At 30.4% G+C, this 14,553-nt stretch overlaps 1 long non-coding RNA gene across 1 annotated transcript; it reads left to right on the forward strand.

Moving 5' to 3' along the window:
- Nucleotides 1-3,202: 3,202 nt before the first annotated feature.
- Nucleotides 3,203-4,207, forward strand: LOC135952076 (uncharacterized). The gene is made up of 2 exons (XR_010576011.1): nucleotides 3,203-3,845; nucleotides 3,920-4,207. It is a non-coding gene; the product is annotated as an uncharacterized LOC135952076 (long non-coding RNA).
- Nucleotides 4,208-14,553: the final 10,346 nt, after the last annotated feature.

A 14,553-nucleotide genomic window follows, 5' to 3' on the forward strand; every position in this document is an offset into this window, starting at 1 on the left:
ATTGTCTCATCGTTTAATTAATATATCGTTCTCATCGCTTATAGGAGTAATGACCTGAACATTCGCATAGAGTATGAAAGACTGACAACTCTTTTTCATTATAGCGACAGCTGTAACAACAGTCGTTAATCGGCAGTCCTATCAACCGTTAACACTGCCATCTTCGCAAATATCTGTCTCTCCGTTGCAATTCATAAGTTGTTCAGCACTTCTTTCATTATATTTCTTTCACATTATTGTCACTCTAAAGATTGTCGTGTCTAAAGATTTCACTTTTCTCAAAGTATACTTTTTATCAAGTTATATCCAGGTTCTTTTTTGTGGATCGTTTGTCAAATACCAACATATTTAAGAAATTGGGCAAATTTGAGGTTAGGAAATAAATTAAAAAAACATTTTTTTGGACAAATTCAGTTATATTGATTCATTGTAAACTAAAAATCCAGTAAATAAATATGCGATTGGGAAATTTCTCATGGAACAACTGAATTGTTTGACCGGCTGTGTGGCTCGTGACGTTGTCTTTCTGAAACCAAAAATTACTGATGTCACTCACTACTAAATATGATTACGTTACTTGGTTCTGGTTTGCGGAACAGATGAGATTTTTGGAATTTACATCGTCAATCTTAAATAATAATCTTCCAAGAGGTTTTGCGGTTCTCTCACAAAATTGGTAATGCAAATAGATTCTACTATTCGACTAGTCTTGCAACACAATATCAGTATCGAAATCCACAAGCTTAATAAACGATTTTCTTAGTATTTTCACTAATACACTTTCTGATTTAGAAGTGGACATCAAGCTTGTTTCAATTTTCTGGAATCATTTAAGTTGGTTTTATATATTGCATTCCAAAAACAAATTTTGAATCTGTTCAGGATTTGTTGAAGACAGATTCCAATAACATGGGCTGCAATTTAAACATTTCCATTATCATAGTATTCATAGAGTTGGTAATTGTTTACTAATTAAACTAAAATCTCTACTGTAGCTTCAATCCACTTGGGATCCTGGTTTTACTCTGAATTCATACGTACCCTGCAATTCGATTCGAAAAAATCATACAAATTCGAATACATATTTTCATTAACGAATCGAGTAACTGCCTAGATATGTGCTGACATTGTAGCGATATTTGAAGAAGACTAAAGTTTTTAGTCTTCAATTAATTAATTTAATATCTGGGGCCGAATTACCGCATTCGATATCGAGTAAATTCGATCGTAATTTTCTTATTTGAGATTACGGCATTCGATATCGAGCATGAAATTTAGTACATTTTGTTATTATTACGATATCGAAATTATTTTTCGATGCGATAGTTCATTCGATCACGAGTGCGGTAATTCGGCCCCTGATATAATTTTAAAAGGAAATTGTAAATAGATAAGAATTCATTCAGTAATACCTCATTTTTATATTTCGGTAATATTTCTTAAATAAGTTGAAAACATGCTCCAGGGAAGATCTCGCTTGAATACGATATTACGTTTTTATATAAGGGTATAGGAATATAATAGGGCCATTGCCAGATGTATGTTATAGGTTAATTTATCAGGCTTTCGTCTAGTAGAACAGGTCACTTTGTGTTACCTGAAAACAGAGAAATAAAGAGGGGCAGATAAAGATGAAAAGAGAAGAGGAAAGTCAGATAGAGTAAAGGTGTAGACGAAATATAGAGGAAGATGTCAGATGAGGTGAAAGATTGGAGATTACACCGACGAAATTTCCGTGCTTGTCATTAGTAACCAATTTCTATTTCTTACTAGCTGACCCGACAGACGTTGTCCTGTCCAAGTTAGAAAATGCTTGTGTTCGATTTGTGAGAAGCGGTTTGAGAAGGTTAAAAATAGTTAAAAAGAAACAAAAAACGTATTATTGAATGATAATTATTATTCATATAGGGCATAGAATAAAATATGCATAGAAGCGCTACAGAGAGACAAAGAACCTAAGTTTGTTGTCAAAAACCTAAATCTTGTAACAACAGAATACATATAAATCAATGTACATATTTTGAGTTTTTATAAAAGTAACCGAATTTTGGTCTGAAAAATGAGTGATCACAGATCGAGCTCCTTTTCTTGATTAAACGCTTATTGGCCAAGTTATTAGCGAATTTAGATATTTAGAGTTTTTATATAAAAAAATGATTTTTGGTCAGAAATATGAGTAATCACAGATCGAGCTCTTTTTCCTGATTAAACGCTTATTGGCCAAATTATTATCTATTTAAGCTATTGTGAGTCTTTACATAAGTAATCGAATTTTGTATGAAATATGATTGATCACAGACCGTTGTATTTTGCAGATATATTTAATAAGTGGGCATATTAGTGGACGTGGACAATTTTTATTTATGTAAAAACTATGTATTGCGAACATTAAAAAAAAAATTAGTTAAATCGGTCCAGGCGTCCTGCGATTTCAGATATATCGAAAAAAAATTGGCGTGGTAAATTTTTCTTTCAGTAAAAACTTAAATTGGATTACTATGATCATTTAAACAAAACATTAGCCAAATCGATGTAGCCGTTTTCCGATTTTAGATAAATCGAAAAAAAGTGGGCGTGGTCAATTTTTCATTCCGTAAAAACCTAAGTTGGGCTATGACCAACATTTTAAAAAAAAATTTGTCTAAATCGGGCCAGCCGTTCTCTACTGATGCAATTACCAACGAACGACATTTGATTTTTATTTATATAGATAGAAGATAGATAGAATAGATAAAGTCGTTGATGCATTCTAAATTCATGTTCGAGAGTTCACATCTAGAAACCTAGATGCGTAGATGAAAAATGGTCTCATCCTCCTCTTCATTCTGACAGCTTCCACAGAATTCATTATTATAGGGCAGGCTAAGCTTTGGGTCCAGATATATATTATAGTCCGTCCACAATGAGATAAAAATATATTTTTTTTATTCTTGGCCAGGTCGTTTATAATAGTGTTTTTTAAAACATTCAATACTCGTAGCATAAAACATAGCTTCATTACATTTTTAAAATCTCAACTCTAATTTTGAAGATTACAGCAACGGCAATATATAAATACATCCTCCCAATAAACTGATCTTTGCTCTGTGACAAATCAAATATGTAGTACAAGTTGCTATGTATTATCGCTCTTGATTTAAAAAAAATTTTTGTTTAACAAGAATACTCCATCTTTGCGTTTTCATTTTCGTTTTAGCTTTTGCAAAACATTGTTTGTTTTCAATTCCAGATTCTTACAAAAAAATAAAGAAAAGAAAGACTTATTTATTTAGTAGTAGAGAAGCAAACGATCTCTTATCGCAATAAAAACTCATTAATAAAAATACAAAATCTGAGTGGCAGACATTCAATTACAAGCGAACATTCGCTGTGATCGTAGAGAAATAACGAATCTAGCCAGAATTTATACATTTATTGCTGTGAACGAAAAACATCATCTAATTTGGTTAATTATTTTTGAGTTTGTTAAATTTGAAACAAAAAAAACTACAACAAAGTGTAAAACAATAAAAAAAAACTAAAGCACTAAATATAAATTATAAAAATTTTGTTATATTTCTAATCAAAGTAGTAAACATTTGTTACAAGTAATCATTTAATTTATTATTCAAAATCAAATGGGAAATTGTTTTTATGCTAAACAATTAACAGCAAAAAGAAAACGTGTAGACATTGTTACAACTTGAGCGTGCAAACAAAGAAGTTTTGAATCGATTCAAATCAAATCAAATAAACACACAGTATTTTGTTTAAAATGAACTTTTCAAGCGCAAAGCGTCTTATAATTATCTGCTGTATCCTTTTAAACATTATTGATGCTATACAAGGAGCTGTTAATCGCACACGTAAGTTATTCTTATGTTTATTTGTAAATAACTCTAAAACTAATTGTATTGGTTTCGTCCCCCTCCCCAAACAGGTACTGTTGTTGACATCTGTAATCGTCAACCCACCATTACTGGATTATGTATCTCCTCAACTTTAGGCATTTACTATGATGCTGAAACCCAACGCTGTAAATATTTGGGCTGCAGTTCTGATAAGAAAATTTTCTCGTCTCTAGAGGATTGTGAAAAGATCTGTAATAGAAAAAATCGTCGCCGTCATAGACGTGTTCGTTATTCGAAACCTTAAATTATTTGTAAACTAGAAACAAGTGCAAGATTTTATAAGTAAACAAATGTTGTTTCAATTAAAAAAACAAAAATCTGTATTTTTCTTAGAAGCAGTATTGACAAGAAATTGATTGGAATTCAATAGAATTATTGAAAATAGCTTTTTTTTTTGAAAAAAATAAAACGCAATTTTATTGTTTATGGGCCAGGCCAGACTGCGGCAGATGATAAGGATATACTATAATAATTGTTATTTATTTTAAATACATAATACATTACCTTGACATGAAATGTGTGTGCAGTCAAAATAATTAAGAGTCGTATTCGAGTATAAGGCAATTAAAAGAAATATTTCGACTACAGCACAGAGGTATAGGGACAATCAAATCGATATTGTTTTAATTATTAATATACGATTGTTTGAAAACATTTCATAATATACATTAATTATATTTTCTAAATTTAATATCAATTTACTTTAATCGATTTTCGATTTTATAGAAAATACTACTACAGCATTTTCAATTGTATTTCAGAAGTTTCTAATTCTATTTCAAACATTTCTAATTGTATTTCCGAAATTTCCACTTGTATTGCTATTAGAATTTTCTGAAATACAAATCGAAAATTCTGAAATATAATTAAACATTTCTGAAATTAAATTGGAAATGTCTGAAATGGAATTATAAACTTATTAAATGCAATTGGAAATTGTGTAGTTTTGTTTGATATGGAAATGATCATGGAAATATAACCATATACGGATAGCAGTACGTGATAAAAGACCAAAAAAAAAATGACCCGTGTCTCCCAGTTTTGCCAAAGTCATGCACTTTTTAATGGGTCCCCAAAGATTTGAGGCCTCGGTGTCATTTTTGCAAAAAAAGTGACACCGAAACTTCATCTTCAAGATCAAAATCGCAAAAAACTTTAAAAAAATTTAAAATTTTTTAAAGCTGCCTAAAAGTATGCCTTAGTTTATAATAGTTTAGTTAATTCCTTAATACCTAATCGGTGTTAAGCATCATTCCTAGGAAGTTTATTGAGATCTTTGGTACATTTTTGTAGTTTATTGTTTCCTTGAATTTTAAACGCTTTGCTACTTATAGACTTGAACAGGTTAAAAAAAAGGTACAAAAATCGATTTTTTTTTAATTTTTTTTGCGTTTTATATCTTGAAGATGAAGTTTTTTGGTTTTATATAAATTTGTGTTCTTTGTGACAAGGGCTACAACTTTGCCTCACAGAGTAAATCAAAAACACCGAGGCCCAAAATATTTGGGGGTCCATAAAAAAGTGCATGACTTTGGGTAAAATGGTTATGTCCGTATATGGTTATTTTTTTTTCGTGTTGCACTGTGCAATCAAGTATGTAAATATTGTTACGTTTTAACCTTTTCAAAACGCTGGTTTATTTCCTTTAAATAAACCGGATACTTTTGATTGCAAATAAAAGCCGTTTATCAGTTTAAAAATTGTAACAACTTTTTATTTATTTAAAATGTACAACAACAACAGAATTAAATAGTCACTCAGTGTTTTTTTATACACATTTATAAATTCGCAGAAATAAAGACACACTTTATAATGTACACGAATTCACTTGAAAAACATAGCACACTTTAAGGCACTCAGTTGATGTTTATTCGAATAGCGTCTCTGATAAACTCACTCACGACTGCAACCTCTGCCACTATTTATAACACTGCATTACCACCTAGAAAGCTCTATTTCTACAATGTTCTTTAACTGAATATTCGAATTCGAATATACGGTCGCAGCAAACAGCGTTGCCAACTTACGATCAATGGTCAACTGAAAGCTTTTATTTCAATGTTAATAATGCCCACAGATATGTTACAGTTTGCTATTACAGCACTGTTATTTGAAAGCATTCTGCTACTTTTAAATCAGCCCTTAAAATCGTTATATTTGAATTCAAGTACAATTTCGTAACAATATATATTTCCATACATTTTTTCTATAAGCTCAATCATTCTAAAGGCGTACGTTGGATTGACAACGGGGAATCGGGATAGAAAACACTTGCTTGATCATTTTGAAGGGTACATATCTGTAATTTATTCTCACTTAGTTATTGAACATTATAGTGTGAATAACAAAGTTTTTTTTGCTTTGATAATATCGAATTTTGTGCCAACAAAGCGTCATATGCAGGAAGTTTAGCTTTAATTTGGAAAAAATGCTGCTGAAGCACATCGTAGCTTATGGTGAATGTTTTCCATCGGTTTCAAAGTGCGTGTGATGGATTGTGCGTTTCAGAAGTGATGATTTTGACACGAAAGACAAAGAGAGCTTGCTTGGGAGCTGCTCAAGCAGCAATTTCAAAACATTTACGAGCATCAGGATTCTTCTAAAAGCAGAGAAATTGGGTACAATACGAATTGAAGCCGAGAGACCTTAAAGAATGATTTTGCATTTTCGAAACCCTGCTTGATTGATATAAAAGAAAACCATTTTTGCACCGAATCATTATTTGCAATGAAAAATAGATCTATTACGATAACCCGAAGTATAAGATATCGTATATGAAGCCCGGCCAACCAACCGAATCGACACCAAAGCCAAATATTCATGGCGCTCTGATAATGCTCTGTATTTGGTGTGAGCAAAAGGATCCTATCTAAATGCAACTATTCGTTTGAAGCGATTATTGGTGGCTAGACATGAAACCGTAATATTCCATCATAACAACATTATGCAAAAAAACACAAGTAGTTTAGTTAAAAAATTAATAAAAACTCGGAGTCAATAATTAATACTACTACTGCTACCTTCACATTTTGGTAGCAGTAGTTGTAGTAGTACTAATAAGAAAAAAATTTAAAAGTAGCAGAGTAATTTATTTTCTATTGCTACCTTAAAAAAGAAAAAGTTTTGATGTAGCAGTCATTAGTTTTTTATTAATTCTGCTACTTTTAAAATTTAGTAGTAATAGAAGTAGAAGAAGTAGCAGTTAAGTAGCAGTTGAAGTAGCAGCTAAGTAGCAGTTGAGGTAGCAATAAAATAAGTCAAAAATAAAAATCTTCAGCCAAAAAATTATATTATGTGTTGTTGTTGTGAATGTATATTTGTGTAAGTTGTTATACACACAGAAAACACGATCTTACTGTTAGCAACACGAACATCTGAGACGAATAAAAACGAATAATTCTTTCGAACTCTCTCAAAACAAAAACAACACACAGTGTTTAATTCTGTCAATTTTGGTGTTATGATTGAAGATTTTCTTTTTTGACTACTTTTATTGCTACCTTAACTGCTGCATCAACTGCTACTTTACTGCTACCTTAAAAATTAAAACTCGATATAGAGCAGTAGCAATGATTTGTATTTTTATGCTACTACTCCATTTACAATTCATGTTTTATTACTACTGCTCTGTTAAGAGTTTTATATTTTGAAGGTAGCAAAAAAATAAAAACAAGAAAACGAAAAAAGACAAATGCTACTGCTACTGCTACCGCTACATACACTTGTTTGAAGCAGTAGTTGTAGCAACAGTTAAAAATTTGTTAGTTATCGTAGCTTTTTAAACACTGGTTAAAACTATTTAGAATGAAGTGGTTGGGAAGTTTTCCCTCATCTTTTCAGTCCAGACCTTGAACCGTCCGACTACTATTTTTGTCGACCGATGCAGAACGCCCTCTCTGGGATACGCTTCACTTCAGAACAGAGTATCCGAAATTGGCTTGATTCGTTCTTGGCCTCAAAAGATGAGGAGTTCTTTTGGCGCGGAATCAATATGTTGAAAACAGATAGGGAAAGGTCATAGCTAACAATGGAGAATACTTTTAATAAATTTATATTGTACAAATGTTTCCAAATAAAAGCAAAAGCTTAATGGCAATGAGATGCATTCTGCCTAAAGATTATTTTTGCGACCATATTCTAACAAACAATGAAATTTGATATTTACAACAAAATTGCAGCTTATATTCATTTCCGTTTCCTTATTTTGCAAATACAATTATGCATGTATGTATGTATTTTGCATTAACATAATTAACACTTGTGAATTCCGAAACACCATTGGAAGGCCAGACAAATTTTGAAACTTATTAATTTTAATTAAATAAGTTTAAGACTATTTTATGTCTAAATGCAAGAGACACAGGCATATCTTAACGAAAGAATACATGTGTGTATATGAAATAATTTACATATTTTATACATGTAAGTACTTACATATGTTTTAAAGAACTATGTAGTTCTTGGGAGGTGTAGTTAATTGGTCACTTCACGAGCTACGACTTGTTACATTAACATATGACTGTACTAGAATAAATCTCAACAAACCAGGACAAATTAAAGTTCCATGTGATGGTCTGGTCAGATTTCAGCAGCTCATAATAGATAGGACCCCTTTTGCTTCCACCAAATACAGAGCATTTCATTAACGCCATGGATATTTGGCTTTGGTATCGATTCGGCAAGTAATTATTCGGTGCAAAAATAGCGTTCAATCATTCAATTTCGGACATGCAAAATCGTCATTCAAGGTCGCTCAGCTTCAATTCGTATGGTACCCAATTTCCCTGCTTTTGGATGAATACTGCTGCTCGCAAAAGTTTTGAAATGGCTGCTTGAGTAGCTCCCTATTAAAGAAGTAAAGTAAAACTTCCCGCATATGACACACAGTGGTATGAGAAAAAAAGATGGAAATAAATCTGTAACTTCTTAACCCTAAGTCCGATTTGAATGAAATTTGACATACGCAAAGAAGAAGTGTTTTGACCGCATGGGTGCGGCCAGGCTTCCCCAAAGTAGGACACCTCGGGTATGTTAAATTTTTAAAACGATCCTATTTCTTCGGCTGTGTTCCGATTTCAAAACCATTACATATATAGAATTATACATACCAATTATCTCTTATAACTTAGGAGATATTCGCATTTGAAAATTAAATTTTCAAAATTTTTACCCATCCTACACCAGGCGGGTCCAAATATTTCCCGATTTTCTCCATTTTTCCTTTTTTTTGACTAACAACAAATATATGTGTCAAATGAAAAAAAATTGTTTAAAAATCGTGACTGAAACCAAAGTTATATGCATTTGAATTTAAAAAATTTTAAAAATGCGCTTTTTCTCAAATTTTTGGGAAAAGGTACTTTTTTTCTTTTTAAGTTATCTAACAATTTTCTAAAAAGGTGTGTTAGGAATTTATAGCTTTTGAAAAGCTAACTTTACGTAAAATATTTTAAATGAAAACAAATTTGAAAATTGTTGATACCCAGGGGACCAGGTCCATCTAAAAAACCCCTATTTTTTATCTAAAATTCAACTTTAGAGCAAAAATTCTCAAATCGCATACTCGATATCAAAATATAGTAACCCATTTTAGATGGCCAAATATGTTTTTAATTGTTTTGTTAAGGGTTCTAATAACCCCGCACTTGGTATGGATATTATAGCCAAAAAGCGGGATTCCCGATTACACATTTCAAAACTTGTTTTTATTCACATCCAAGGGACTTTAAGAAACATGAGGACAGTCAAGTATCTGTTGATTCCACTAGAAAGATGAATTTTCATCGGTCATAAAACCAGTCTCTTGTAGAACTATCGGGCATATAAGATCGTGTGTATTACAACAAAGACTGGCCAAATATACATAAGTAGTTATAGTTTCGTGTGTATTAAACAATTTGTAACTTACCACACAAAAGCTGTTAAAATTTAATTTTCTCATATAAAATTTTCTAATTTAGTAATTAAATGTGTCTTTGGAACGTGCCAAATGTCATCAAATTATAATATAAATTATTAAATAGATAAATATACAAACAAACAAACAAACAGATGTACATGAAATATATGAATATACATATATTAGTATGACAATGTTAATTTAATATGTATGTATGTATATATGTGTGTATATATGTATGTATAATTACTTATTTATTATGAACATACTATTTATTTATTTGCCCAATTCACAATTGGTGTCGTAGCGTTGTATCGTTGTATGTCGTAATTTTTTTATTAATGATTTGTTTTTGTTTCGAAAAATTTGTTTGAAAAATATTTATGACATACAATGCTACAACACTACGACATCAATTGTGAATTGGGCAATTAAGTTAAATTATTTTTAAAGTTTTTTCAATTATTTCGAGTAAATTAAATATGCGGTTTTTTTTTTTGTTAATGATATTTCTATATAAATTTTCAATAACAAACAATTTTGATAATTTTTCAATTTTCATAAATTCCACTCAATTTAAAATGTTTCAATTTAATGCTTAAACATAAAGGCTGAACGAATGAATACATTTAAATTAGATTAATTTGATATTGGATTTAGAACTGTTTAAATACACATGCGATTAAATTAAATTTGTAAAACAAACTTAATTTTTGTATATATTTGAGGTTCATTGAACAACCTCTAACAGTACAATAGTTTCTTTATCTGTAACCAAATGTAACCGAAGGGCTTTATGAATCTAAGCTAAAGGCCAAATTCTGTTTTAAATTGTTATAGTTTTTTTTTTTTAAGCAATAACCTTACATTCTTTAAGTTTGTTCTAAATCTAATCTATTCTCCTGTTACCTTCAACAATTTAGAAAGTCTGTTTTAATCCTCTTCTTGTGGAAAATTTAGCTTGTGTCTATCAGCTAAAATAATTTAAGTAAATTGTTGCTTTAAAAAATGCACGTATTCCATGTGTACCTTGCATTCAAAATTATCTTTTAAATATAAAAAATTCGGTTTTGTTGATTTCAAAAGCAATTTACTTTTGCGATTGGAAACGTAAATTGCATACATACTTAGTTAAAATAATAATGACCATTTAAGTACTTATTTTATTTTGAAGTTCATTGACTTTGTTTTGAAAGTCTTAAAATTTGATGATTTTTAATATTTTGTTTTTATTTTTTTAAAAAAATTTAAACAAGTAACAACAGTAAATAAGCTGTGCTAAATCATAAATATATTCTAAAAAATAATATTAATCTGTGATTTTTATAAAAAAATCTGGTCTTTGTATGATAAAATCTATGTTTGGAAAAATACATTTTTCCATGAAATAACTTCTGTAATTTTGTACTGCTTTCTTTTTATAAAATAAGCACAATCTTTGATCGCTTCTACTTTGTAACAAAAATTGAGTTTTACCAAAAAAAACAAATGAAAAAAAATATGGTTGTGGGACCATAATCAAACGTCCTACTATGATTTGATTTCATGGTTGCTGTCCAATTATATTATTGTTCTTATACGATTATATTATTAATAATAAGCATCCTAATCAATATCATAATGTTCTCCTACTTAACCATAATTAAATTTCTTACTATAGTTGGTAATCATAATATAACCATATTTATATTGTAATAACATAATTATATTACGGTTCAATGATCATATTATAATAGTAGCGCAATCATATTATGATTTCGCCCAACCATATTATCCACCTCAATCATACTATGATTCCATATGATTATTTATAAATCTATTAGATGAAATTATCATGGAATATTTGTGATCATATCAAGATTCGTAATTTAGTTGTAGTTAGAATTTTCACAAACATATTGGGTGTATGACTTAAAAATGCGGGATTTACAATAGATGGCGTATCTACATCTATCGTTCTATATCTAGAACGCGGTTTTTGTATTTAATAACTTATATGTCATTTTAAAGGGTAGAAATCTGTCATTTATTCTCACTTAGTTATTGAACATTATAGTGTAAACAACAAAGTATTTTGTTTGCTTCGAAAATGTCGAAATTTGTGCCAAGAAAGCGTCATATGCGGGAAGTTTTACTTTACTTCTTTAATTTTGAAAAAAAGTGCCGCTGAAGCACACCGATTGCTCACCAAATCTTATGGTGAAGGTGTTCCGTCGATTTCAACGTGCAGGAGATGTTTTGTTTGGTTCAGAAGTTGTGATTTTGACAAAGTTGTGGAAGACAAAGATCGAACAGGTCAGCCAAAAAAGTTTGAATACCAAGAATTGGAGGCATTAGTCCATGAATATTGTTGTAAAACTCAACAAGAGCATGCAAGATCATTGGGTGCTACTCAAGCAGCAATTTCAAAACGCCTGCGAGCAGCATGATTCATCCAAAAGCAGGGAAATTGGGTACCATCCGAATTGAAGACGAGAGGACTTGAAAGATTTTGTATGTCTGAAATGCTGCTACTATTTGTTTTGATCGATGCAGAAAGCTCTCTCTGGGATACGCTTCACTTTGAAACAGAGTATCCGATATTGGCTTGATTCGTTCTTCAAATAATGAGTATTTTTTTTTTGCTCTTAATCCACATGTTGCCAGTAAGATGGAAAGAGGTCATAGCTAACAATGACCAATACATTAAATAAATTTATATTGTAAAAATATTCAAAATGAAAGTTAAAAATTTTAAAAAATCCCTAATTTTGAAGTGAATTTGCCAAAGATCGTTTAAACTGGTCGAGACAGAAATGGAATACAATTTAAGAAATTTAATACAATTTAAGATGTTAGGATTTGGTTCTCCTAAAAAAGGTATGTTTTCAATTAATATCAGAAAGAGTGTGCCGAAAAAAACTTATACTTAAATAAAACTTAAACCGATCAATATAAAAATTCTCGAAAATATGTAAATTTATTCAAATATTGTACAAATTCATTAAACATTAAAATATTGGCATATTACTCAGTATTTATAAATTTATCCTTTTTTTCCGGAAATCCATCCATTAAAGATTTTATAGTTGATTCCGTTACCTTTTTGGTGATCCACTTACGCTTCGGTTATGTCCTGGGATACATTTCCTGTGTTTTTTATTTTGTATTACAAGAGCCCTCCGGTGGTACAAAATTAACATTATTGTTTGAATACCACTCAATGGCCTTTTTCCATAGTTGCATGATGCCAAATCGGGCCAAAAATATGAAGGCACTCTGTGCTGTTTTCAGAAAGATAAAAGCTGATTTTGTAGACAATCCGTAATATATATTTCTGTGTTTATCCTGCCTGATGTCACAAATTATTGGCTTCTTTTGACACAACTGCAAATGGCTTGCCACACAAGAAACTTTTTGGGGAATTTTGTTTGATTTTTGTCCGGTAATCTTGACCCGGATGTTGTGATAAGTCTGCAGGTATGCAGGTACACTTTTTTTATAAAATTTGACCTAAATTTTTCGCTCCTTTTGCTTCTAATTTCTGTACCGAATTGCGATCTGTAACTTTCTGTAATTAATACGACTTCAACCCAGCAATAGCTTTGGCTCTGCTCACAAAAGAATCAGAGAATTTAACTTTACGAGCTGCTTTTCTGATAGAAGTGATCGATGCTCTTCGAAAGAGTTGTTCGACTTATTTTGTCTTACCAATATCTGTTAGATTTTTTTTCTTCCTGATTCAGGTTTCCTTTCAAGACTTCCTGATACCGATTAATGGCTTTTGAAACAGTGTGACGATGAACCTTTAGATCTTTTGCTATTATTTTGAAAGTCCATATTGGATTTTTAAAAACTTTTAAATATTTGTTCACGTACTTTTCTTTAGCTGTCCTTTTTGACCTATGTAAATAACAGTTGCAAATTAATGATTTAGAAAAGATAATATCTGACATATTTTTAAATTCTAACTTGATTAAAAACAAGTAAGAGAGCTATATTCGGCTGTGACGAATCTTATATACCCTTCACCAAATTATTCTTCAAAATACAAATTTTAAATATTTTTAAGTAAACAAAATTAATTTTTTTTGTCCATAGTTGTTTTTTTTTTTATTTTTTGGAAAATTTTTTTTTTCGAATTGTTATTTTAAATTTTTATTAAAATTTAAAAAAAATTGTTTTGTTTTTTAAAAAATATTTTTTCCGATTTTGACCCATTGTAGGTCCAACTTACTATATTTATATTAATGACTTAGTAATAAAGAAAAAACCAGGTTGTCCTGGTTTTTTCCTCATATCTCAGCCATTTGTGAACCGATTTTGCTGATTTTAAATAGCAAACTTCTCGAAAGCATGTCTGAAAGAATTATTGAAGATTTGGATCCCGAAGATATCAGTGGTCTTCAGAAAATTGATTTCAACAGACAGACAGACAGACAGACAGACGGGCATAGCTTAATCGACTCCGCTATCTATAAGGATTCAGAATATATATACTTTATAGGGTCGGAAATGAAAAATGTAGAAATTACAAACGGAATGACAAACGAAGTCGAAGGGTATACAAATGTAGTATTGAATGAAAAAACTGATTTAGGGGAAATTAATTAATGAAAAAACGTTGTTGTGTGAAAAATCGGTTTTCTATTGTAGTTCAAAAACGTTGAAAATAAATTTTTTTGTAAAAAGTTGGTCGGAGTATCGCGATTAATGCTAGTAATGGGGTATTACTTTGTAATTTTATTCGAATATTGAGAATATTTTGGTTAAAATAAGTTTAAG

Source organism: Calliphora vicina, chromosome 2 (assembly GCF_958450345.1).
Source record: "Calliphora vicina chromosome 2, idCalVici1.1, whole genome shotgun sequence".
Lineage (NCBI taxonomy): Eukaryota > Metazoa > Arthropoda > Insecta > Diptera > Calliphoridae > Calliphora > Calliphora vicina.